We start from the raw sequence: 26,757 nt of genomic DNA, 5'->3' as shown, positions 1-26,757 counted from the left end.
CTTGACCGCAGTCATCCAACATATACACTCACCGGCCACTTTATTAGGTACACCATGCTAGTAACGGGTTGGACCCCCTTTTGCCTTCAGAACTGCCTCAATTCTTCGTGGCATAGATTCAACAAGGTGCTGGAAGCATTCCTCAGAGAGTTTGGTCCATATTGACATGATGGCATCACACACTTGGTGCAGATTTGTCGGCTGCACATCTATGATGCGAATCTCCAGTTCCACCACATTCCAAAGATGCTCTATTGGATTGAGATCTGGTGACTGTGGAGGCCATTTGAGTACAGTGAACTCATTGTCATGTTCAAGAAACCAGTCTGAGATTATTCCAGCTTGATGACATGGCGCATTATCCTGCTGAAAGTAGCCATCAGAAGTTGGTAAGGGATGGGACATGGTCAGCAACAATACTCAGGTAGGCTGTGGCGTTCCAACGATATTCATTTGGTACCAAGGGGCCCAAAGAGTGCCAAGAAAATATTCCCCACACCGTTACACCACCACCACCAGCCTGAACCGTTGATAAAAGGCAGGATGGATCCATGCTTTCATGTTGTTGATGCCAAATTCTGACCCTACCATCCGAATGTCGCAGCAGAAATTCAGACTCATCAGACCAGGCAACGTTTTCCCAATCTTCTATTGTCCAATTTCGATGAGCTTGTGCAAATTGTAGCCTCAGTTTCCTGTTCTTAGCTGAAAGGAGTGGCACCCGGCGTGGTCTTCTGCTGCTGTAGCCCATCTGCCTCAAAGTTCGACGTACTGTGCATTCAGAGATGCTCTTCTGCCTACCTTGGTTGTAAATGGTGGTTATTTGAGTCACTGTTGCCTTTCTATCAGCTCGAACTAGTCTGGCCATTCTCCTCTGACCTCTGGCATCAACAAGGCATTTCTGCCCACAGAACTGCCGCTCACTGAATATTTTTTCTTTTTCGGACCATTCTCTGTAAACCCTAGAGATGGTTGTGCATGAAAATCCCAGTAGATCAGCAGTTTCTGAAATACTCAGACCAGCCCTTCTGGCACCAACAACCATGCCACGTTCAAAGTCACTCAAAGCACCTTTCTTCCCCATACTGATGCTCGGTTTGAACTGCAGGAGATTGTCTTAAACCATGTCTACATGCCTAAATGCACTGAGTTGCCGCCATGTGATTGGCTGATTAGATATTAAGTGTTAACGAGCAGTTGGACAGGTGTACCTAATAAAGTGGCCGGTGAGTGTAAATAACCTGTAAAAAGAGGAAGATTTGAGTTGGTTTTAAGACCAAGACTCTTTCTAGTTGGGGAAATAAGTGAGAGAGTAGCCACAACTTAACAGTCGCTATATGACACAAAATGCTTCCTTGGCCATTACTGATTGTCAGCTTTTTGTCCCACCTACCATGCTCTTCACAGCAGTCCGCAATGATTACGCAGGCTTGTTGTGTGTAGCGCTTCTTCTTCAAATTTCTACTCACGTAAAAAGAATAGCATGGTAAAACTAGTCTTAGAAGTACATTTTTCTCCAAAAGTTACTTAAGTAAATGTAACTGAGTAAATTTAAGCGCATTACTACCCACCTATGTCTTTATGTGTAAACACTTCTTCTCAGTTTTCCACTGAATGCTGTATGTTGCCTTTCAACAAGCCACCTCTGGCAATTCAAATTCGTGCAGGGTAGATGCTTGAAAAGATTGCAGTCAACATCCCTTTTAGTCATCTCTTTTTATGAGAGTGAAGCCTTAACAGGTTTAGGCCATTAAATTACATCGAGACAAATTGAGCCCTTCGCCGTCCACTTCCACACTACTCAGAATTTGGCACAAAAGAGAATTAGACGCGCATCCCGGTTTATTTATTTCTCAGTGTCTCGGTAAAGCCACCACTCGCTGGCTTTAAGAGGAAAAATATTAAAGGACTTAACCTCGGTATATACGGCGGGGACGGTTTCCATCTTTTAGTTGAAGCGTCTCCTCTGCCTTTTTTTTGCTTCAGACAGTCATAAATAGAAGCCCGCCTCCTCGCCTCCCATATATTGATTATGAATCAGACTGAATTTCATGACGGAACATATCTCGGACTTTTTTGTTTTATTATTATATTTTTTTAACGCCCATCTATTGTGGGTGTTTGTGTGCAAAGAGGATTCCGGAGGATCCATACAAAATGGTAGAAGCTCTGCTAAGAAATAAGCTGACTTCAATGGAGGGATTTACAGATCCCACTCAGAGGTAGGAGGGGAGCCATTGAAAGCCAGTTTTTTTTTCTTTTTTAAGGCTGTTTATTTACTGCACACAATGACTGCCTCTGTCATGTGTTTGTTGTTTTCTCGAGCAACTGGCTCACACGGCACCAAAGCTCTATTTAGAGGCATGTTTAAAACTATTTCCATACATTTAAAGCAGTCGCATTGAGAGAAGAACACGCTAAGTGCAAATTGTACCGCTTTGGCCGGTGCAGACCTCAGTTGCGATTGGAGGTGTAACCGGCTTTAAAAGCACAGAACTGCCATAGCGTTTGATGCCCAAAATATTTCCGTTGACAGCAAATATACTCGTGTTTTCGTCGTAAAGTGACTTTTCTCATTTAACTAACATGGCAACTGTTAGCTTACACCTCTGCAGCTTTGTTCACCATCTTTTAATTTGTTCATCTTCCTATTTTCCCTTGTGTTGTTGTAGTACATTTTCCCACCAATGGAGACATTTGAAAAAAAAAAAAAAAAAATAGCAACATACACTAAAAAGAACGTGACATTTAAACTGACAACGCCTCTTAAAGCCATTTTCTTCCCTAAAATAGTGTTCAGGTCTCACACACTCTTTAGCAAAAATGTTTGCTACCAGTTTGGAGCGAATCGAACATTATGGGGACACTATCACATCACACCAAGTTAACTCATTTGCACCCAAAAACGTATGAATACGTTCTATTTTTAATTGTTTCAGTGTCCCAAAAACCTATTTATACATCTTTTAAGTTTTTTTTTTTTTCACAAGAGACATCTCTCGGTTCTGATGCAACTTTGCTCCAAAGCACAATTATTAAAGCAATAGAACTGGCCACTGGAGGGCAGTAGCGCATTTGGTAAGAACTCATAATGGACCATGAAAGGAAGTGAGGAGAGGAGGCGTAACTCGCGGAACGAACGGTCGGGTTGCACGGCCGGGGCGCTGGTGGAAGACGACCGAATGGATGATCAGGAGAACGTCCAGAATGCCAGGTGTGGGAAGTCCGAGTAGGATGATCGGGAGGACGTCCGGGATGCCAGGTGATGAACGACCAAGTGCGACGATCAGGAGGATGTCCAGGATGCCAGGTGGCGGACGAACGAGCAGAACGATCGGGATCACCAGTGTAGCGGATGATGTTGTTGAGTCTGTGTTGCTCGTTGAGTAGAGTTCACGTTGCCGTGTTCGGCCGTTCGTGTCTTTCGTGACTCTCTAGTGTCTCGTTCCCTGCCAGGAACACAACATGCCCCACACAAGTTCCCTAAGTGAATTCTGTTATGAGGTAGTGGTCACTGCAAAAGATAGATTAAAAAAAATCTATCTTGATGAGACACGCGGTGATGAAGGAAAAGTTTACCCCATTTGGCGAGACAGCCGCGGTCGCAACAGCATCATCTCTCAGTTCAATAGTTTATTTATGTGTAAATAAATTCTTACTTTGCTATCAAAAGCTCTATCTGTCTTCTGTTTGTTATTTTGTAAAAGGAAAACATTATTCAGATGTTTGGGATGAAACTAAAGCAAAAAATAGCTGTGTTAAAGTCAGTTATGTTTCAAATGTATGCTTTTACAAAAAGCTCAATTTCTGTTTTTTCATCAGAAATTGGAAAATTGCTTAAACTATTTTCTAATGCTGATTTCTAAAAAATGGAAAAAGATATGAACTAACTTTTTTTCCTGCTGAAAGAAGAGTATAATCTTTTGCTGGGTTCCATGTTTATATAGCACTAGAACAGAATTTTCTGTTGGCTTTGGAAAATCACTCAAAATCCAGTAAAACGGCCAGGAGCGAAGAGGGTTGCTCCGGTGAAAATGGCTGGGAGTGAATGAGTTAATAACATACAGTAAAATCCATAATAACATAAACGCTAATTTCGAAATAACAATCCGGCACAAACGTTGCACAAATGTTTGCGAATAGTTTGGGGCGAATCAGACTTTGATGAGAGCTGGCGACCTCAGATTGACTGATTAAAGAATCATTAATATTTTAAAAACTAGAACGGCACAAATGAAAAGGTTTGCATTACAAACGTAGCATAAACGTTTGCGACTAGTTTGGACCGAATTGGACTTTGTGGGGAACTGGCGGCACAAACTCAGCACAAAGATTTGCGAGCAGTTTGGAACAAATCAGAAACTGTGGGGACACTCTCACATCACACCATTAAAAAATGAAATGTTAGTAACATACAGCAAAATCCATAATAGCACAAACGGTAATTTTAACAGCACAAACCGGCAAAAATGTAGCACAATCGTTTGTGACCAGTTTAGAGCGAATCAGACATTGTGGGGGGGCTGGCGACCGCAGATTGACTGATAAAAGAATAATTAATATCTCCAAAACTATAACAACATGAAAAGTTTTGCAGCACAAAGCGGAACAAACGTATCAAAAACATTTGCGACCAGTTTAGAGCGAATCAGACATTGTGGGAGGGCTGGCAACCTCAGATTGACGTATTAAAGAATTATTAATATCTCAAAAACTTAAACGGCATGAAATGTTTTGCAGCACAAAGCGGCACAAACATAACACAAACATTTGCGACCAGTTTAGAGTAAATCAGACATTTTCAAAGAGGCTGGCGACCTCAGATTGACCGATTAAAGAATCATTAATATCTCCAAAACTATAACAGCATGAAAAATTTTTGCAGCACAAACGTAGCATAAATGTTTGCAACTAGTTTGGAGCGAATCGGACTTTGTGGGGAACTGGCAGCACAAATGTAGCACAAACGTTTGCAACCCGTTGGGAATGAATCGGACATTGTGGGGACACTATCAAATCACACCATTAACAAATGAAACATTAATATCATAAAGTAAAATCCATAATAGCACAAACAGTAAACAGTACAAACCGGCACAAACGGAGCACAAATGTTTGTGATCAGTTTAGAGCAAATTAAACATTGTGGGGGGGCTGGCGATCTCAGATTGACTGATCAAAGAATCATTAATATCTCAAAAACTATAATGGCATGAAAATTTTTTCCAGCACAAACTGGCACAAACGTAGCATGAACATAGCATAAACGTTGGCCACTAGTTTGGAGCGAATGGGACTTTGTGGGGAACTGGCGGCACAAACGTAGCACAAACGTTTGCGAGCAGTTTGGAACGAATCAGACTTTGTGGGGACATTGTCACATCACACCATCAAAAAATGAAAACGTTAATTTTAACAGCAAAACCTGGCAAAAATGTAGCACAAACATTAGCGACCAGTTTAGAGCAAATCAGACATTGGAGGGGACTGGCGACATTAGATTGACCGATTAAAGAATCATTAATAGGCCTAATTAGACTGACCGATTAAAGAATCATTAATAGGCCTATCTCAAAAACTATAACTGCATGAATGAAAATTTTTGCTGCACATGCCATCACAAACGTTTGCAACCAGTTTGGATTGAATGGGACATTGTGAGGGACTATCACGTAACACCGTTAAAAAATGAAACATTAATAACATACGGTAAAATCCATCACAGTGCAAACGATCATTCTAATACCGCAACCCGGCACATACAGACTTAGCACAAAAGTTTGCGACCAGTTTGGAGCAAATTGAACATGGCAGGGGGGCTGACGACTTTAGACTGACCTGTTGAACAATCATTAATTTCTCAAAAACTAGAACGGAACGAAAATACTTGCAGCACAGACCAGCACAAACGTTGTACAAAAGACTGACATAGTCTTTATTTGAAATTTAAAATATGGGTGGAGGAGCAACTTCACTCTAATATAGTCTCTGCTTGGCCAAAATACTTTTCTAACTCGCTTAAAAGGACAATATGAAGTTTGTCACTTTTTTACTCAAAACTGCCACCTCTGGCCTAAAGCGTAACTGCAGCTCGTGCATAGTGCGCATGCTTGTACGAGCACGAACATAAAGCAACGAGAGTTTGGCCCATCAACTCAGCACCAGATATGTAAAAAAAGTTAGTAGCAGGTTTAAGTGAGTTAGAAAAGTGTTTTTGCCAAGCAGAGACTCTGCGGAGGCTCAGTAAAACAACTGTATTCCAGCTTTGCACATCATCTTATCTTTGTGTTTGACCTTCCCCTGTCCAAGTCAGGCCCCCTTTATGCCCACAAACTAGGCCCCTTAGGGCCTAGATGTGGCTGGGGACGAGGGAGGTATATTTTAACATTTAAACACTATATTACATCTCCGTGCATCATCTTACCTTTCTGTTTGACACTCCCCTCGGCCAACCATACCCCCTGTACAGCCGCTAACTGGGTCCCCTTGAGGTCCAGGCCCGGGTGCCGCCGCACCCCTAAGCCCCCCCTACGTTCCACCCCTGGTGTGCTAGTCTTTCCATGAAAAATGTGAACATTAACAATTCTCCGCAAACCCTCAACATAGACTTAAATGTTCAAAATACGTGCCCGCCGTCCCGTCACGCCACGACTGGACCCATAAATGGCAAGTCCATCAATTCAGTGTCAATTCCTTCCCTTCCAGTGGAGCCACAGAGGGAAGTGAGGCGGCATTAATTATGAACCTTCAAGCTCTGAGGGACAGTTAATCTTTGTCATTTTGCTGCTAGAGACATTTGGATCCGCTATCTAGGGTCTTAGCGCTTGACCCCTAACCAAGCATAAAAATTCTGGGCACGCTTCTGGAGGAAAAAAAAAAAAAAAATCTGTCGGCCCTTACTTGTCTTATTTTCTACCCCCTTTAGCTGTTTTAGTCTGTGGAGTAAACCTCATCTGACTCTTGAACATCTATGAATTGGAAAAGTGCTAGAAACTACCTCTGACATAAATAATTAGAACAAAATTCCTTTACCACACAAAAGAACAATATTTATGAATATTTAACATGATGAATGACTGAACAGACCATACAAAATGTGCCCAAAATGGCAAATGTTCATTCGAAATTGTTGCAAACCTTCAGTTATCTATGAACTAGGGCTGTCAAACGATTAAAATTTTTAATCGAGTTAAGTACAGCTTAAAAATTCATTAATCGTAATTAATCGCAATTCAAACCATCTATAAAATATGCCACATTTTTCTGTAAAATATTGTTGGAATGGAAAGATAAGACACAAGATGGATATATACATTCAACATTCGGTACATAAGGACTGTATTTGTTTATTATAACAATAAATCAACAAGATGGCATTAACATAATTAACATTCTGTTAAAGCGATCCATGGATAGAAAGACTTGTAGTTCTTAAAAGAAAAATGTTAGTACAATTTATAGAAATTTTATATTAAAACCCCTCTTAATGTTTTCGTTTTAATGAAATTTGTAAAAATAAACTAGTAGCCCAGCATTGTTGATGTCAATAATTACTTACACAATGCTCATGGGTGCTGAAGCCTATAAAATCAGTCGCACCCAAGCGCCAGCAGAGGGTGGCAAAACTCCATAAAACACAATTAACAAGTGAGCGTTTCACTGTACCGTTATTTAAATCTGTCTGAGTGGGGCATCTGCGTTAATTGCGTCAAATATTTTAACGTGATTTATTGAAAAAAAAATAATTAACGTCCGTTAACGCCATAATTTTGACAGCCCTACTATGAACTAAAACTTTAGAAGTTTACAGATGAAAACATTTTGAGTAATAGTTGACCAAAACTAGACGAAGACTAACACATTTTTAAATTACTAAAATATTCCAAAGACTATTAACCCAAGGGTGTAGGTTTGGTCTGAACATTGGTAGCAATGATATAACAGTATAACTTGCATGTACACTTTTTGCTGTGTCCGGGACATTAATCAGACCATACAGATTATTGAACGTGGTTCAGGGCTACATTTCTCACGAATACAAAACCACCTGTGCCTGTGCCTGTGACACGGGTTTATTTCATAATACACGCGGTATTTTATGCTCCTGAATGAAATGGACCGCTTGGATGTGTGTGGAAGCGATCGCTACATATATTTAGTTTTTTTAATCCCGCGCCATGAAAATGAGTGACTTCTGGCAACAGTCTCGAGTTGAGAAAGAGGGCGCTGTGACGTGTACGGAGGAAGGAGTCCTCTTCACTATACAGCCGTACTTTTGTATGCTAACGACTAAGGATTCAGCTGATTTTGCGGATTAATACGTTTATTTTTCGCATCACGCCAGCCAAACGGCTGCAGAAAAATCTTGCTGTAGGAGGGAGAGGCGTGTGTGCCTTTTTGGGGTTTCAAAAGGTTCCCATTCAGCGGTGGATATTGGCCAAAACAAGCCCTACTACTGTGGGACCATGGGACTTACGAGGAAGTGAGTAAACATCGTGTTTTGTATTATGTGAAATACTGGGATCATTTTAATATGTAGGTGGCTTGCATTTTGTGGCTGACATGCTCCTCGTCCCGTTCGGCCGAAGACCGTCGGCTTGTCGCACATCCCCCCGCCGGGAGAGCACTACCAGTATACTCGGCTTATTCCCAGTGATCTGTCAAATTTTCCGACCGATCAGAAATCGCAACTTTGAGTTAAAAATAGCCGCGAATACAGTGATTATAAAGTAAACACTACAAACTTTCTTTAAATAAAGGACTACTTATGTTTGATCATGGATTGGCATGTGAATGTTCAGCGGTCATAGTCCAGCTGCTTCCCGGCGAGCTCTCCTGTCCATATTAGCAGGGGAAGGAGCTGTAAATTGCTCTCCGCCAGGCGGTTTGCCGATCGGCGAAGACCATCGACAACCCAGTTGTCATGTGAAATAATCCGGGCTAGTTATGTGTGATTTTCCGCTTCGAAGACTTTGAAACATCACTCGGTTCGGGTTAGCGCGTCGGCTAGCTGTCACGCCTCTTGGTTTGTTTACATTCTCCGAAGCCGGGTAAGGGAAATGACATAAACCTGATTTAGGTAAAATATCGTTCGGAAGGTGCGACAGTAAAGGTGAAGTCGATAGTTTTGACCATTATGGAGTAATTTTGCCATGTTGTCTTGAATAAATGCATTTTTATTATTTCATATTCCATTTAGCACAAGACTGTTAATTTTTCATTACCATGCCATTTATTTAGCTAATGGGGAAAAATACTTGGATAAAAATAATATCCTGTAAAAATATTGGAGTAGAGAGACTGAAACAATGACATTTTGCGGCTCTCTTCGTCACCTTTTCCTCGTTCTGAATAATTCCCTCTCAACGGGCTGACTGGTCCTTCTCAAGCCATTTATTTAGCTATTGGGGAAAATACTTGGACAAAAGTATTAAAAGATTAAGATACTGGGATTAAGTATTAAAAGACTAATTTCTCGTCATCTGCGCTTTGCTAAATTGTTGTATATAGTCGAATCGTCTCAAAATATGATTCTAATTCACATAATAATCATATTTAAGACTTTTTTTCTCTGGTTGTACGCATTTTAAGGCCAAATGACCAATGCAAAATAAATCTATATTGACTTATACAAACTTTCACGTGACACTGGAGCACCCCTAGACCAGGGGTTGGCAAACTTGTCCTCGAGGGCAGCAGTGAGTCCTGGTCTTTGTTCAAACTGACCCAACACTGACAGTTAACCAATAAGGTTTTACCAGAAATAAAAAGCACCTGACTGCAATTAACTGATTGCACTTATAAAACACCAGATTGGTGAAAAGGCGTCCTTTTAATGGGTAAGAACAAAAACTCGCACCCACTGTGGCCATTTGTGGAATAGTTTGCCCACCTCTGCCCTTGACTCAAACTAAACTATTGTAATATAAAAGTGATTTGGGGAAAAATGAATTTAAAAAAATCTGAGATATCCAAGGACCGAACAACATCTGATATGTGATTTCATTTCACTGATGTTTTTTTCATGTCAGTTCATGTTGGTGTCAGTGTCCCCCTGAAGTGGACCTATTTTTGGATATCTCCCCATTGTTTTGTTTGGTTTTTTTTGTAATAGACAGACAAGGCATTTGCTGATATTCTGACGGTTTCACGGTATTACAGTTTTGCAATTACAGCTCTAAAATGTTTACCATGAGATATCTGGGTTAAATAATATGAATAATAATTGAAGCATATTTTATAAAAAGCAAGTGTGTATGAATCATTTTTACATTATACACACTTTCTCAACACAGACAGTTGCCAGAGAGAAAAACACACATTTTACCACCGCTAGACACACTAAATATGCTGGAGTTAACTCTCGTAGCTGGTGGGAAACATTCATGGATGTGTTTATTAACCATTAAGTTTGCAGGTATTGCCTCCTAGGCAAACATGTTTTACAAGTCGGTTGGCCCTCCTCCTCTAAGTCACGGCGGTCTGTAACTTTTCTGTAGCCGAAGTATTCCCATACCAGCGATTTCGTTTTCTTCGATGAGGGAAAAAAGTTCAGGAGTTTCACCTCCACAGCCAACGTGTAGCACAGCTGACTCACTGACACTGAGCAACAACCGTTGGGGGAGGGTTGAGCCTTGCAGCTGCAAGTGAGGGATTTCAACATGCATTTTGGGACATAAATAAATAGCTAATACCTTAGGGACAGTATGACGGAAATTTTTTGCGGTTTTGAAACCTTGACATTTTCATATCACGTTATACCTTGAAACCGGTAATCGGCACATGTCTAAAAGGGACACTGAAGCCACCGTGTTGCAAACAATGTTTGTTCCTTGTGGAGGCTGGCCTACCGCAATAGTTTTGCAGGTTAGCAAGTTCACACAGTCTAATGTTATGCTAACTCTGATACAGGGAAGCCTTTTAGTAGCAACATTTCCCCCCTCCCACCTCCACAGCATTGAAGTCATTTTACGTTACTTACAGTGGCTGCTGCTGGCTGAAAAAAAACGTATATGAAATATTCCTCCTCTTCGAAAGGGGCGGAGGAGGCGGCATGTTGTCAACATTAATCTGTCGGGGTTTTGTCAAGTCATCAGCCAATTAAAAAGGTTTGTTTATAACATACGGGAAGACAATCCAAATTACTTACATAATGAACATTATCATACGTCTATTGAAAATAAGGTTGCTTAAAAATGGGGACAACTTGACCATCCTGAAAAGTTGGTAGTGTCAGTCCTGACCATCTCTATGCAAACCTACGCCATTGGCCCAACCCAAAAATCCGATATCAAACAGATACTGATTTATACAGTATGCAGATGCCCCACCAGATGCATTAAAAATGATAAATGTAACAACTAGGGCTGTCAAAATTATCGCGTTAACGCGCGGTAATTATTTTTTTTAATTAATCATGTTAAAATATTTGACGCAATTAACGCACATGTCCCGCTCGGACAGTATTCTGCCTTTTGGTAAGTTTTACAGCAAGGTTTTTTTGTGCTGTCTAACAGCGAACTCTTGTGGTCGCTTTGCGACATGGTTTATTGCTTTCTTGCCAGTTCAATGTGGCTGCACGACGTCTCGGGCTGACGCCTACGTTGTAATGTTGTGCTTATATGATCCTTGGACAAGATTTGTCCGTAAGTATGGTTGTTGTAAAGAATGTACATATTATGTTAGTAAGCGAAATGTTATATTTTTTGTATGAGACACTTTTTGTTTATGTTTAGTGAACATGTATAGCGTGCTAAGCTAACGTTGTTGCTAATGCAATGCTTGTTTTTTTTTTTTTTGTAGTTTCACAACGGTCTAAAGAGGACAGTGGTTTGAGGCCATTTTATTAATAAATCAGATGAAAAAGGAAGAAGTCTGATTATTAAGGCGTCGTTCACTAGCTGTCTAGCTTTGGAAAAAGTAGACGCTTCGGAGTGAGGACAGCATAGACAGATTTAAATGACATAGAGTGAAATGCCCACTACAGTCCTTATGTACCGTACGTTGAATTTATATATCCATCTTGTGTCTTATCTTTCCATTCCAACAAATTATTTTACAGAATATATATATAATTTACAGAAAAATATGGCATATTTTATAGATGGTTTGAATTGCGATTACTTGCGATTAATTACAATTAATTAATTTTTAAGCCGTAATTAACTCGATTAAAAATTTTAATCGTTTGACAGCCCTAGTAACAACTTTTTCCAAACGTTTTTAAACATTTTTCAAATAAAATAAGCATTCTTTGCAAAATTAGACAATAACTCAAACTGAAGTTATGGAAAAAGTGACAAAATAATGTCCCATAAATATAAAATGAATTAAAATAAGCAAAAATGTCTATAATTAAATAAAAGGAATCATTCACAATTAAATCACGTTTACACTAGTTATCTCAAAAAGCCAATAGGGGGTGATCAAAGCATTACAAATACAGACAGGCAATCAAAGAAGATGCCAATGCAATGACAATTCCCAAGATGTGTTTTGCACAGATTTTATTCTAATTACTGTATGTCTTTTATTACTTGTTTTAGTTTCCACTTCTTTTTGGTGATGGAGTAATTATGTGTGCTTAGTTTATAATTCATTATTTTTCAATTATTGTACATTTTATTTGTGCACCGAGAGTGATTAGGGACTTTCCTTCCGTTAACAAATCCCAAGCATAGTTCGGAGACATCTAGAGATCATGCTGAGCACAGCTGCTGTCCTAAGCTGTGACCATACATACTGGCACATAACCGATACTGATATTTTCCAATATTAGCTGACATTATCAAGTGGCCGATACTATCCGACAACCCTACATGAAACAGTTCAAAATATTGGAAACTGAGTAGAGTGCCTCTTTAGAATAAGTCACACCAGTGTATCATGTGAACCATCAAGGTATCTTATTTGTCGTAGGCGAACATGCTACCAAGCACAATTATACACCCCAAAAAATAGAAACAACACTGTTGACAGAATTGGGGCGTTGCTTTGATCACACCTTTTTCCAATGTCTTTTGTGTACTTTTAATGCATTTTCAGCCCTGCATTATCATGCAAAAAGCATGGTATTTGCATACGTTATAATAAGCCACCGCTGTGATGTGAGGCTAAGCTCAGCGTAAATATGCAAGGTCATGGCCACGTGTGTAAAGGGAATTTTAAACTTGATTATAAATTGTACATCATATATATTGTGAATTTATTATACTAAGTGCATATATATATAATTATTATTATTATTATCCATGGTAGTTTTACCTATTATTTTTTTCAATGGTGTTTCTTCGGCACACCGCCCAGACTACATCGTTTGACCCATCGACACAATTTATCAAAACGACTGGAATTCTCGCACGACGGAGGGTATTTTGTTTGAGACCCCAAAAATGACAGCCCCAAAAAACAGGTTTTTCGAAGAAAAAGTAAACATTTCAAAATCTTACTTTTTCCTCCTGGATATCAAAGCGCACCATTCCATTATTTTTATTGCTGCAAAAACGTATGGTTCCGCCAAAATTTGCCCAAGTCTTTTCCATTCATTTCCAATGAACATAGTTTCCCATTCATTTCCAATGGCCGTATTCTCCATTTCATTTACAGGAAACGATCAACAGTAGTCAAACGATAAAACGGAAGTGACCCTGAAATGCCCCCAAAACAAACAGTATGTGAACCGAGAAAACGGGAGTGACCCCCAAAATGTCGTCATATCAAAAGGAAGTGAATTTTTCTTTGTTTGGATCAATTATTAATTATCTAAAATATCGGCGGAAATGCGACAGTAACAAAAAAAAAAAAAAAAATACAATTAAGCGATAGTTATGAGGGAGATATGTGTGACTTTTTTTACAGGCGCCATTTTTTTCATTGTGGCGTCATTTGTTTAAAAGTTTAAAATATGCGAGTGAATAATTTTTTTAAAGTTGTTTTTTTTTTAAACAAAATATTAGACATCAATTAATGATTCTAAGCTAAACATGACAGACATTTTGAATAATATGATTAATAACCTTTGTTTTATGGCTGGGTTGAAACAAAAGCGGTTGCGCGACATCTGTAAACGGGGCTTTCCAGGGTAAAACAAACAAATTAAAAATAGTTCGGTGGCTTAATGCGCCATGAATCTGCTATGGCAGCGTATAGACATATTGTTCTATCAAACACAACAGTTGTTTTGGCTTAAAATACAGCGGTTTGTTTTAAAGAGGAGTGCAAGAGCAGAAACTGCTTTTTCAGTCTTGTCTATGTTTTCCGCCATTGTACAGTGTATATATATAAATATATATATATATATATATATATATATATATATATATATATATTATTAGGGCTGTCAAAATTATCGCGTTAACTGGCGTTAATTAATTTTTTAAATTAATCACGTTAAAATATTTGACGCAATTAACGCACTTGCCCAGCTCAGACATATTTAAATGTCACTAGAGTGAAAGGCCCACTTGTTGTGTTTTGCGGAGTTTTGCTGCCCTCTGCTGGCGTTTGGGTGCGACTGATTTTATAGTGTAAGTAATTATTGCCATCAACAATGGCGGGCTACTAGTTTATTTTTTGATTGAAAATTTAACAAATTTTATTAAAACGAAAACATTAAGAGGGGTTTTAATATAAAATTTCTATAACTGATTTAGAACTGATTTATTGTTATAATAAACAAATACAGTCCTTATGTACCGCATGTTGAAAATATATATCCATCTTGCGTCTTATCTTTCCATTCCAACAATAATTTAGAGAAAAATATGGCATATTAAATAGATGGTTTGAACTGCGATTAATTGCGATTAATTAATTTTTAAGCTGTAATTAACTCGATTAAAAATTTTAATCGTTTGACAGCCCTAATATATATATATATATAATAATGATTTTTTTGTTTTACTTCTAATTGGCAGTGGAAAATCCAAAATTAAAATTATTGCAAAAGAAAAGAACGAATTATACTCCGCATGTTTACGCTCAATAATCCTACGAGTGGTGTCATGTGCTATAAACACGGTGTTTTGCCTGTCCTATCCTGATTTTGACAAGCACACACCTCTGATACGGTCTCCGGAGAATATGACGGCACGAAGACAGGCGGAGAGTCAGGCTGGAGCCTGGCGATAAAGATTAATGAGGCTCCCGTTGTCGGTGTCAATTTTAGGGCATCTCTGCGTGGGATGTGAGAGGCATCAGCATCTTAGCTCAACTTGTTATCCTAGCTACGGAGGCGGGGGATGAGAAGGAAGGTCAGGCATGATGTGGGCGGGGCTCGTGGGTATCTTTTTTTAATGATAATAATGATAGAGAAGCAGAATGCAATAAATCCAGGAGACCTCACAAAGGCGTTAGAACTCGGTTGCCTTTCAGACCTTGCCAGCTGATCCACCTGGATGACCATCAAAGGTGTTGCGTGGTCAAAGTACAGAGGATTTATTGACAGGGGGATATGGGCCTGACTAATAATGCTTCGAATTGTAAATAAATGACGCCGACTGGGAAATATATATATACACACCATATTTTTTATACTATTAACACGCTTAAGTTTAGGCTAATGTTTACGTGAATGGTATGCTAACGCTTACAGGTGGGTAGTAATGCGTTATGTTTACTCCGTTACATTTACTTGAGAAACTTTGTGAGAAAAATGTACTTCTAAAAGTAGTTTTATTCAGCCATACTTTTTACTGTAACGAGTAGATTTGGGAATCAGAAACGCTACTCTTACTCCACTACTTTGGATTACACAAGTCATTACATTTTTCCTCTTTATTCTACATATTATGGTTTACTTTTTTTGTCAGAAATGCCAACAGTGGCTCTGCCAGTTTCACCAAAACGTCACAACAATAATCACATGACTCCATTATACCAATGAGATTGAAGCTTGCTGTTCTATGATCACGCCGGCCTTTTGTATCAAGTGGCGTCTTTAAAGCCCCGTAAAAAAAAATGTACATGGAGCACCGCCGTCAACATGACTCGAAAGTGTGGATTTTAATCTCTATACCAAATTTGTATTTAGCACCGAATGACCACCTAAAACCGGAGATATGATCCTATTAGTTTCATAATAGGAAAAATACTGGTGCATGATAATTATTGGTCCGATAATTATCGGTCCGATCCCAATAAGTCCGATCCCGAAAATTCCAATAACATACTTAATAGGACCGATCATACAGTGTGAACTGTGCTCGCTGGCTGGGAAATCAGTTGACCATTTGTGGGGCATTGGTGCCACCTGCCGGTCAGAATAATTCGCTGCATCTATAATTTGGCCCACAAACTCTAGCGTTAGCATTGACAATCGTGAATGCTTTCTGTTACTTACGTTTCCGCCTCAGAAATATGTCTGTAAGTATTTATGTTTGTTAAAACATATGGATGTGCAATTTATGTTTACTTCGGTGGTGAAGGGTCATACGCACAGAACTTCATAAGTTGTTGTGTTATAGAAGCCAGCCAACACTTAAGGCTAGTAGCTCAAGCTAGTGTGCTATGCTATACATACATATAATAATTGTCGTGTAATGTTAGTCCTGTCTGCATGCTTGATAAGATTTTATACTATGCAGAGAATAAACCTCATTCTTTATTGAATATGGGTTCAATCACTGCCGTTTATATTGATTATTATAAGGCAAGACATTAATCCTTTTTGTTCTACCATATTTGTGTTATGAGGAATGAGTGATAAACCTTGCTATATAATGTTTACAGAGTTAGTTATAAGTTAGTAGGTTATTGAGAGGCCTTTTGGTTATTGATAGGCTTGCTGTCCTAACCTGTCTCCCAGGTTAAGAAAGTTGTTTCATGGACCAAGACCACAACAGTCTCCTGTAGCACCAAATATTTTTATCTGATGACAAAGCACAATACCTGTTGGGTTTATGTTTTAGTTCAGTGCTCATTGTTCAGGAAACACATCTTCAATTATATTGACTAATTGATTGTGATTGACTCAAATTATATTTATTTGCAAAAATAAATATTGGCTCTTTATTTGAAGTCAAGACTTTTCTTGTCTTTGTTTTGTTCATTATAATAATGTTCATGTCATTATGGAAATTCTGGTGAGATCAAAGACAAATCTATGTTGAATCCACCGTTATTATTTTTTTAAAACCTCCAGGTGTTCAAAAACTCGTTTAAAAAATTATATAATTTATTTTCGGTTATCGATATCGGTATCGGCTTTGAGGAGCAGGAAGTTATCGATATCGATATCAGTATCGGTTTCAAAAAATGGATATCGTGCACCCCTAAGGAAAAATGCTTTCTCCACTAGAGGGCACTCATGCCGTTGGGACGAATAATGCTTCCATTCTGCAGGGTTTTTTCTCTCGCCGAAATTCAATTTTATTTTTTTGTATTTCTTTAGCTTAATGTGGTTATGTAACAGGTTATAGTACAATATAACAATAACAGTTCATGTAGATGGATAAAAAAACAAACTATTGTATAAAAAAATCAAACATTGTAAGCAATTACTCACAATGTGACTCGTTACGAGTATTCTCTTCACCAAATACTTTTATACTTGTACTTCAGTACATTTTTTGGATGGATACTTTTACTTGAGTAATATTATTTTGAAACAACACTACTCTTACATGACTCAAGATTTTGGCTACTCTACCCACCTCTGCTAATGCTACTAGTTACATTTAGTGTGTGATGATCACTTGGAACAGACCTTTAAAGGCTATAGTAACATTGCATGTTCTCTCTTGCCAATATAAGAAAAACTGTCTCACTATGTGTTTCAAAACAGGCAAGCTTGATACAAAGCCGATGGCACACATAGCATGAAGTTGATGTAGCTTTTTGTGGTGGTAAGCTGCCACGTGCCCAGGTTGTCACTACCTGATCGTGACGAGCTACTGGATTGCAATGACGATCAACGAATCAAAAAATGTATGTTCAGTGCTAATTATTTCTTCAGTTACTGTTCCAATTGTTTCATTAATTTCTAGTTATGATATTTGCTGACACTTTATTTGACAGTGGTGCCATAAGACTGTCGTTCGACAATCATAACTATGACATGACACTGTTATGAGCATTAATGAATGCTTATAACAGATGTCATTTAGTGTTATCCGGCAAATTATCTCACTTTTGAATGGATATAAAAGATCCAAACTGAACAGGATTGGCGTTAGTAACATAATTTGCCGGATGACAGCATTTAGTAATGCCCATGATAGTGTATTGTCATAAATATGACCGTCTTATGACAGTCTTATGATGCCACTGTCAAATAAAGTGTTACCAAATACCATAACAAGCAATGAATGAAACAACTGGAACAGTAACTGAAGAAATAATTAGCACAGAACATGAATTTTGATTGTTATTTATATCTGTAGCGCTGCAATGCATGCTAGGAGGCATGTGTTGCCTATGAACCCAAATAAATCAACAAATAAGCTGCGTTGGATTATAGACCGCAGGATTCAAAATGATGGAAAAAAGTAGCGGCTTATAGTCCGAAAAGTTTCGGTAGTATGGTTTGGTAATGTGTTGTGTTGTCTGCTATACGATGACATGACTATGAACTGATGTGCTGCGTGACCGAAGTTTCTAACGGAATAATAAAGTTATTTGAAGTTGAAGTTAAAGACCTATAGTTTGGAAAATTCGGTATGTTTAAATGATGTTAAGCCTTGTTTTCTACTTATGTTTCTTGTTTGAATTGGTTTTAATAATGCATCTAATACTATTTGGTTGTTCTTGTTCTCAAGAACAAGATGTGCACTTGCTTTTTCTTCTCATAGAAAATAGTAGAAACAAAAGGATGAAAAACACTCAGGGAGGTTGACTTCCCTAGTTGGTAAAAACACAAACGTTAGAAGAAGAGGAGTAATGTTGTTTTGTTTTTGAGTACATTGTACATTGTTGTTTGCAACTAACTCTCTTTCGTCTCATATTATTGCTCACTTGTACTTCTAGTGTGTGTTTTGTGATCACCCCTGATAGGATATATATATATACCGGACTGGCCAAAAGTATTGGCACCCCTGCAATTCTGTCAGATAATGCTCAAATTCTCCCTGAGAATGATTGCAATTACAAATGCTTTGGTAGTAATAGCTTCATTTATTTTGTTTGCAATGAAAAAAAAAACACAAAAGAGAATGGGAAAAAAAAAATCATAATCATTTTACACAAAACTTAAAAAATGGGCCGACACCCTCAGCCTAATACTTGGTAGCACAACCTTTAGACAAAATACCTGCAAACAACCGCTTCTGATATTCATCAATGAGTTTGTTACAATGCTCATCTGGAATTTTAGACCATTCTTCTTTGGCCGAGATTTGAAGGTTGCCTTCTCCAAACTACTTTTTTCAGATCCCTCCACAGGTGTTCTATTGAATTCTGGTCTGGACTCATTGCTGGCCACTTTAGAAGTCTCGACTGTTTTCTCTCAAACCATTTTCTAGTGCTTTTTGAAGTGTGTTTTGGGTCATTGTCCTGCTGGAAGACCCATGACCTCTGAGGGAGACCCAGCTTTCTCACACTGGGCTTTAAAGTGCATGTGACACGAAAAAGCATGTTTATTTCATAATACACGTGGTATTTTATGCCCCTGAATGTTTTGGGCCGCTTGGATGTGTGTGGAAGCGATCGCTATTTTTATTTAGTTTTTTGAATCCCGCGGCCGCCATGAAAATGAGTGACTTCCGGCAACAGTCTCGAGTTGAGAAAGAGGGCGCTGTGACGTGTACGTTAGAAGACGTCCTCTTCACGCTACAGTGTACTGTTGTGTATGAGGACGAAGGATTCAGCTGATTTTGCGGATTAATACGTTTATTTTTCGCATCACGCCAGCCAAACGGCTGCAGAAAAATCATTCTGTATGAGGGAGAGACGTATGCGCCTTTTTGGAGTTTCAAAAGGTTCCCATTCACCGTGGATATTTACTGTGGGACCATTGGACTTACGAGGAAGTGAGTAAACATTTTGTTTTGTATTATGTCAAATACGAATACAGCGATTACAAAGTAAACACTACAAACTTCCTTTAAATGAAGGACTACTTACGTTTGATCATTGATAGGCCTGTAAAAAGCTCTCCTAAAGCTCATTAGCAGCAGCACGTTAGCTGCACAACAACTCCAGCCACCCTCCTCCGGGGAACGAACTGTAAATTGCTCTCCGCCGGGCGGTTTGCCGATCCGCGTTGACAATCGACAACCGGGTCGTCATGTCAAATAATCCAGGCTAGTTATGTGTGATTTTCCGCTTCGAAGACTTTGAAACATCACTCTGTTCGGGTTAGCATGTCGGCTAGCTGTCACGCCTTGCGGTTTGTTTACATTCTCCGAAGCCGGGGAAGGGAAATGACATATGTCCGATTTAGGTGTCATAAAATATCGTTCGGGAGGTGCGACAGTAAAAGTGAAGTCGACAGTTTTGACCATTATGGAGTAATTTTGCCATGTCATCCTGAATAAATGCATTTTTATTATTTCATATTCCATTCAGCACAAGACTGTTATTTGTCATGACCATGCCATTTATTTAGCAATTGGGGAAAATACTTGGATAAAAAGAATATCCTGTAAAAATATTGAAGTAAAGAGACAGAAACAATGACATTTTGCCGTTCTCTTCGTCGCGTTTTCCTCGTTGTGAATAGTTCCCCCTCGACGGGCTGACTGGTCCTTCTCAAGCCATTTATATATCTATTGGGGAAAAATACTTGATTGGGGAAAAATAATTGGATAAAAAGAATATCCTGTAAAAATATTGGAGTAGAGAGACTGAAATAATGACATTTTGCGGTTCTCTTTGTCGCGTTTTCCTCGTTCTGAATAATTCCCCCTCAATGGGCTGAATAGTAAAACCGATGAGCCCAGTCTACCGCTGACGTCATCCACCTGTTGGGGACGCTAAAGCCCTATAATGGTAGGCGTGGCTAACCGGCAGATTAAAAGACTAATTTCTCGTCATCTGTGCTTTGCTAAATTGTTGTATATAATCGAATTGTCTCAAAATATTATTCTAATTCACATAATAATGCCATTTAAGACTTTTTTTCTCGTGTCGTATGCTCTTTAACATTATGCCGCAAAATTTGTTGGTAGTCTTCAGACTTCATAATGCCATTCACACGGTCTAGCAGTCCAGTGCCAGAGGCAGCAAAGCAACCCCAAAACATCGGGGAACCTGCACCATGTCTGACTGTGGGTGCTGTGTTCTTTTCTCTGAAGGCCTCGTTTTTTTCCTGTAAACTCTTATGTGGATGCTTTTTGTGGCTTGGCTCAGCGGTAGAGTAGTTGTCCCCCAACCCAGAGGTTGTGGATTCGATTCTGGGCCCTGATAAACTCGCCTAAGTATCCTTGAGCAAGATACTGAACCCCACATTGCTCCTGGTGCTGCGTCACCAGTAGGTAGATGGCGATGTAGTGTAAAGCGCTTTGAGCGCCTTGAAAGATGGAAAAGCGCTATACAAGTATAACACCATTTACCATTTTTCCAAAAAATCTCTACTTTTGTCTTATCTGACCAGAGAACACTCTTCCAAAACGTTTTTGGCTTTCTCAGGTACGTTTTGGCAAACTCCAGCCTGGCTTTTTTATGTCTCTGGGTCAGAAGTGGGTATCCTACCTTAGGCTACGTTCATACTACAGGTCTTAATGCATGAATCCGATTCTTTCGTGTTTTTCCGACTCGAGTGAGGTATTAACTTGACGGTCTGAACGTGACAAGAACTGGACTGTGACGGCCCCTGGCCATTTAATAGTTAATTTTCTGAGGTTCTTCCAGTCAGCTGATTGTCGCCTCCACCAGCTGGCTGCTTCCCCTCCCACTGTGACGACAGCTGATCGACGCAGGACGGACCGACGACGTCACCACCGCTGATTGGCCACGGGAAAAGGCGCCAAGCTTCTTAAACCTGCCGCTGTCAACGTTCTATGAGGTCGCAATTTGGCAGCATTCTGTCGCGTTCCTCCTCGCTAGCTGTTTGCTCGCCATTCACGCTCGTTTGCATTTTGATCGCCAGTTTGATACACTCCCGCTTTTTCGGTGAGGTCTTTTGTGTTTATTCGTTATTGGATCGTTTTTGTTCACCACTGTAAATAAGAGCACTGAAGCAAGTAAGGGTAAGTCGCCATTTCTGTTCAACCTGTTTTCTCCTGTTTTGTATAGAGTAGGAAGTTAGGTTAGACGCTGTCTTTTCTTTGTTCCTTTTACATGATCAGGGTTTAGTTAGCGGGTGGGGTTTAAGTGTAGTTCCTTCTGTTTGTTGTTTTGGCCTGGGCTTACCCTGAAGTCACGCTTCCTCGGCATTTTGTACATATTCATTGCGAGTTTGATTATTGTGTAAATAAATTTGTGTCCACTTGTACATTTGTGTGGATTGTTTTATGTTACGCCTTTCGCGAGCCATCTTTGGCACGTAACATGGACCATTTCAAATCCGATCTGGGTCACTTTCATATGTGGTTCAAATCCGATCTGGGCCACATTTTTCCAGACTGTCGCGGCGGTCTGTACTGTCCAGTCTCTCAAATCGGAATTCATGGAGCAATTACGTCATCAAAAAGCGAGCGAGACGCTACGGTAGCGGTGCAGCTGTGCGTCATTAGCGCCTAGCTTGCCTTGAACACGGCTTTTTAGGAAGGGTCGGACTTGACAACAGTCCGAAAAAAAATAAAAATGGGTTGAGGATAAGCCTGAGAATGATCGGTTTTCTGTCTGCTCCATATAAGCAATATTTCAACATTGCTTACACGGCCGAGAGTCGGGGCAAACTGCCCGTATGTGCGTGTGACATGCATGGACAGTGCGTGCATGCTATCAATCCCTTTGAATATAAGCCTAAACTGGGATAATTTATGTCTGTTATTTGTGTCCTCTTTTTAAAAAGCAAAATATGATATCCCTGGAATGACAGATGACAGCCAGCATGTGTGGTCATTTGTTTTGATGCTTCTGCACATGCGGGTCGTCTTGCTCAGCGCGTGTCGGACTGCGAATTAGTGCGCATGCGTAATACTCGAATGGTCTCAATGGACAAAGGCAGTCTGAACGGGCACGCCAAAAAAACATATGACAAAAAATCGGATTTGTGCATTAAGACCTGTAGTATGAACGTAGCCATAGAGTCCCTTTTCATTCAGACGCTGACGGATAGTACGGGTTGACACTGTTGTACCCTCGGACTGCAGGACAGCTTGAACTTGTTTGGATGTTAGTCGAGGTTCTTTATTCACCATCCGCACAATCTTTCGTCAAAATCTCCCGTCAATTTTTCTTTTCCTTCCACATCTAGGGAGGTTAGTCACAGTGCCATGGGCTTTACACTTATTGATGACACTGCGCACGGTAGACACAGGTACATTCAGGTCTTCGGAGATAGACTTGTAGCCTTGAGATTGCCCATGCTTCCTCACAATTTTGCTTCTCAAGTCTTCAGACAGTTTTTTGGTTTTCTTTCTTTTCTCCATTGTCAATGTGGCACACGCAAGGACACAGGACAGTCAACTTGAATCCATTTTAACTGGCTGCAAGTGTGATTTAGTTATTGCTACCACCTGTTAAGTGCCACAGGTAAGTAACAGGTGCTGTTAATTACACAAATTAGAGTAGCATCACATGATTTTTCAAAGAGTGCCAATACTTTTGTCCGGCCCATTTTTGGAGTTTTGTGTAAAACGATAATGGGTTTTTTTTCCCATTCTCTTTTGTGTTTTTTCATTGCAAGCAAAATAAATGAAGATATTACTACCATAGCATTTGTAATTGCAATCATTTTATGGGAGAAATTGAGCATTATCTGACAGAATTGCAGGGGTGCCAATACTTTTGACCAGCATATATATAATATATATATTTACAATATATATTTGTGTATAAACTTTAGTTAATTTTATTACTGTTGAATTGGTACTTTAATATCCATGTGCTGTGTAGCAAAAAAGGTGTGAACCCATTTATGAAAAAAATAATCATTCAGGTGCGATATGGGGATTCTCGGTGAATAATTTGTTGATTTTATTCCTCATAAATGATTGCAAAAGAGTAAATCACCTCCGATTAGAGAATTGCAAGCACGTCCACAGCTGTGGAAATACATTTTATGATTATGTGGATCTTAAGACTCGACGCGCTCTGAGTTTTAATGACACAGCGGTAAAATAAGGGGAGACAAAAAATTCTCTCATTTGTATTCTCTGATACTTGACGGCGATCTGTCAATGACGAGTCGGGCTTTTCACAGGCGGACATAAATTAGCTGTTTCTGTTTGTTTTTTTTTCCTGACTACTCTGACTCGCTGCCAATCAGCATGTCGCAGGCGGCCAAATTTGAACAGGAGATTAGGAAGGGGCTCCTCGCTATTTACTCTCGGCGCAATAACATTAGCAACGGCACGTGATAGTGAATATGCAAAACACTTGTGGTAATATTGCTGGCAGTCAGATGGCGCCTCGGAGCGTTTTATGGATAAAAGGCATTTGAGGTCATTAAATTTCAGTTATACAGGTAGACACGGAAGGAACAAGATCCGGCACCTCGCAAAAGAAACTTGCAAAAGAATGGGTTTGTGTTATTTATTCTAATCTCAGATTTATTTATTTTTTTTTATTTTATTTTTTTATGTTTTACAAGTTAGACTGTACGTCCCACATGTGGTTATGTGGGCAATTGCCCGTGCTGAGCAGAGTATAGCCTAAATAATTGTAAATTGTTGTCATAACATTTATACCATGAATATTATCTGAAATTGAGGCTTGTAAGTCCCACAGCATGGCAAGTGGGCATTTGCGTGTTGTTTTTTAGCACCATTTTCTGCGTATGTTCCGGCACCTGTTCCCGTCTCGCTATTCCTGCGCTGTCATATATACTTTGTGTTCCGGCACCTTATGATTTACAAATTAAGCACTGGGTAGACAGTTGTTTACGTCAATGGTGACGATAATGAAAATATTTAGTAGACGAAGATGTTTTCATTACAATGATGACTTGACCAACGTAAGGTATTTATCAATACATAACTACTTTAGGCATTATATTAGGAGAAAAAAAAAACTAAAATTATCAGATTGAAGTTGTCATGTTAATTATATTTACGTATACGTGGTATCGGAGTACGCAGACTTCAACTTCTGGCGACCTGAAGGTCGGTGTGAACTATAACTGGATTTGGCGAGCAGCAAATTATTAAATTAAATGTTAGAGCATGAGTTTCATGCCTTGTCTGCTTAATTGGGGATGTAACCCAGATTTCCGCGTAAATCGGAACTAACCCTTTAAATACCTCAAAACACTTTCTAAAAAGAAAAAAAAAACGTTTCAAAAACATGTATTATATATCATTGTACTGTACTGTAGTCCTAGCTAGACCGTGAGCTAAACTCCGAAATGACGATGTCAGACATCCGTGTGGTTTGCTGACTTTATTTTATATATATATATATATATATATATATATATATATATATATATATATATATATATATGTATATATAATGTTTTGTCACAAAAACTTGTATTTGTTTATTAATATAATTATGTAAGAGTCCACATTTTAGAGCAAATAAGAAATGAGCCGTCTGTGTGCAGCAATGCGAAACGGACGTTGTTTTTTTTTTTCTTGTTTCAGCTGTACAAGAAAAATTTTAATAAAGCAAAATGAAATGTGAAGCAACAGACTGAAGCATTTAATCCCTGTCTGCACCACGCTACAGATCCATAGCTATTATTTCAACCGACTGCCACACGCATCATCAGATTTCAGACATTCTTCACTGCCGCACCTGTATTGTTTGAAGTGTCCCGAATGTCGCCTGATCACTGGGTTTGCCAATGGAAAACATGTGAGCGCCCCTTACTGGTTGCTCTTTTTAACGCTTCCCCTGTGGCTCTTACGCCCACCAGGTTTCCCCCGAGGTCCTAGCGCCCATTACATAACGAAACCTTTTTTTTTTTTTTTTTTTTTCTTAATAACTGAAGATTTGTCTGCGAGCCAGATGCAGCCGTCAAAACAGCCATATCTGGCTCGCGAGTCATAGGTTCCCGACCCCTGATCTAAACAATCACATAAACTCACTCACATAAACTCACTCCAATTGAGTGACCCGACCACAATTTGAATGAAAATGCACAATAAACAGTACAAAAGGGGTTAAAAACAGCCGTCGCCTCTGGATGCAGCACAAGCAAAAAATTTGTGCGGAGGCTGTCACTTCAGTCACTGCTGCCTGCTCTGTGTGTGCGTGTGTGGGGTGGGCGGGCGTGTCTATACATGCGCTTGCTTGCTGTACTACGCTTCTTGTGCCAATTGTGCCAAAGGTTAAGGTTAGGTTAGCATGCATCACTTAAAAAAAAACAAAAAAAATCGACGAGTTGAGGTCGGGTCCGTCGCAACCCAGGGACTACCTGTAGTTATACTGTACTATTGCTGTGAGCGGGAATTATCTATCACAGTATGTATTATCTTGTGTATGATGAATAATTTTTCATGACGTGAAGCGAAAAGCTTCAAAATACTTTTTGTAAAAGGATTTATTTCGTGTACTGTAGTTTTCGTATCCCGATACCCCACAAATGCTATTTTTAGACCACAAGGCTGTGTGACGTCACCATCGTAAACCGGAAGGGGGTCAACATAGAAGCGTGCTCGCATACAACCCATGCTAGTAATGCTTGTTTTCTGCTGGTAATTTTTCAAAAAAGAACATGCCAAATAAACACTGCTGCTATGGAACGTGTTGTTCCATGATCAAAATGCA

General features: G+C 39.4%; 1 long non-coding RNA gene across 1 annotated transcript in view; it reads right to left on the bottom strand.

Annotated features, from left to right (window-relative positions):
* Positions 1-1,249: 1,249 nt before the first annotated feature.
* The window catches only part of LOC130924848 (uncharacterized), a 51,361-nt gene continuing 25,853 nt past the window's right edge, over positions 1,250-26,757 (bottom strand). The window contains exon 3 of the long non-coding RNA XR_009065152.1: positions 1,250-3,449. This is a non-coding gene — a long non-coding RNA (uncharacterized LOC130924848). The remainder of the gene's footprint in view (positions 3,450-26,757) is intronic.

The sequence above is a fragment of the Corythoichthys intestinalis genome, chromosome 1, assembly GCF_030265065.1.
Source record: "Corythoichthys intestinalis isolate RoL2023-P3 chromosome 1, ASM3026506v1, whole genome shotgun sequence".
NCBI classification, from domain to species: domain Eukaryota; kingdom Metazoa; phylum Chordata; class Actinopteri; order Syngnathiformes; family Syngnathidae; genus Corythoichthys; species Corythoichthys intestinalis.
The sequence above is the reverse complement of the archived record's forward strand: the minus strand, read 5'-3'. Positions and strand labels throughout refer to the sequence as shown.